The sequence below is a fragment of the Callorhinus ursinus genome, unplaced genomic scaffold (genome assembly GCF_003265705.2).
Source record: "Callorhinus ursinus isolate GAN/ISIS: 27379988/994484 unplaced genomic scaffold, GSC_fseal_2.0 scaffold60, whole genome shotgun sequence".
Lineage (NCBI taxonomy): Eukaryota > Metazoa > Chordata > Mammalia > Carnivora > Otariidae > Callorhinus > Callorhinus ursinus.
Window position 1 is genome coordinate 2,606,033 of NW_027397122.1, and position 1,855 is coordinate 2,607,887.

The window sequence follows — 1,855 nt, forward strand, 5'->3', positions numbered from 1 at the left end:
AAAGACAAAGGCAAATCCTTACACTCACTCAGATATAAGAAGAATGGGAAGTAGACTGTTAGGTCATCCTTAACCATAGCTTCTCTGGGCTTTTTCTATATGCTGATCACCAGTGTGAGGCAGGTGGACTTTCACGAGAGAATAGTTTTTGGTGGCCGGGACCGGGCATATCTGCCTAGCAGAATACACAACAGGTAAGGGATTAAGGGAGGTAATACAGGGAAGCTACTCTTTCCAGCTCAGAAGTAGTTGATGAAGCCCATATGTGCATTCAAGAAGCCCATGGGATCCTCTAGCTGTGGCTTTTGACTACTGTGGTCATCCAGAATCAACACTGCGGACTGCATGGGAGCATTTTTTCTGTATAGCTCCAAAAACTCTGGGTAGGGATTTATGGGATCCAATGGCCCATAGATAAAATAAATGGGAATAGTTATAGAAGCAAGAGCTCTCACCCAGAGTCTTCTGAACTTCCTCTGGTTGGTGTTCTGTAAGAGATTATTAATAACTAAGTTCCATCATTGTCGGGTATCCCTTCCCACATGTCCCACAGTTCACTCTCAAAGGGTCAGGTGTATGGCCCAAAGACTGGGGTGAGACCTCAGGAGAATACAAAGAAGTTCATCAATCATGTAAAGATGGATGACAGCATGCCTCCATCTTCGAGAAGCTTTGGTGAAGGAGAGGATAGTGAGTCTCAGGAAATATACCCCCATTTGACAGATAGACTCTTGATGGTAAGCTGACCAGATCAATTCTGCTTGAACCTATAGAACAGCTCCTGAGCAATGATATCTCCATAATCAGGTGACAAAGTCTGTTACTGTGATTCTGGAGCCCCAGATGCCACAAGCGTGCCTCCACAATGCTGACCTACTCAAATATGGAATAGTGACATAGTCTTGGTTTGTCATTGAAGCCAAAGCTCAAGAAAGCAAGGGAAATCACTTAATAAAACATCAAGGTCATACCTTCCCAAATCTTGTAGCAATCATAGCTAGATGTTGGAAAGCTATGTAAAAGCACAACTAACTCAGGACTTCCAACCACATCCACAGAGTCTTGGTAGAAGATCTGCAGTCCCTTATAAATGAAAAACTTGCTTAACAACTTCCATGAGCGATGAGTGAAGAGCAAGAGTAAGTGGGGGGGGTGGCAGGGAAGTGAGCGGCAGGGATAGAATATGCAAATAGGCCACCACCAGGGGCACAGCCAGTAGCCCCACTTGAACCCATTACTCCCTCATTTTTATTCAGGTAACACATGGACTACAAGACTCCATGTTTGGGGGAAGCTCACATTTCATATTTAATTAGAACCCTGTGGTTGGAATGAGACCTGGGAGAAAACAGCAAGACAGAGAAGTGAGGAGATAGGCTATTATATAGCTTAGAAATGTATAACGTAGGTAGGAAATGTGATAGGGTCCTGGAGTTAGGGAATCCCGGTAACAAAGAATCCCCTAGTGTTTATTAGGAATCAAGGAGAGACGGCATCTCAATTAAGTCCTCTAGATCACAGGGAAGCACAAGGAGCACCACTGTAAAGCGATGCCCCAGAATCTTAGATGATTTAAGCAGTATGATGTGATGCCAAGCCTGGGGGAAGGAGACACTTGCCTTTAGTATATGTGCATATGTCTTGTGGAAATAGCATTGGATTGGGCATCAACAGATGTGAATTCCAGTTCCAGATGTCTTGTGTGTAAATCAACCCACCTCAATTTCCCTCCATGTCAAGGTAACTTTAATCCACCTCTCAGAGACAACATATTGATAAAAATGTCTAATGAAAAAGAATGGGCAGATACAAACATGGGTATCAAATTGTATTGTGCTCAGAGTTGTGTGGCAAA

General features: G+C 43.6%; 1 pseudogene; it reads right to left on the reverse strand.

Annotated features, from left to right (window-relative positions):
- Positions 1–239: 239 nt before the first annotated feature.
- LOC112809806 (mesoderm-specific transcript homolog protein-like) lies at positions 240–1,246 on the reverse strand (annotated as a pseudogene).
- Between the last annotated feature and the right edge of the window lie 609 nt (positions 1,247–1,855).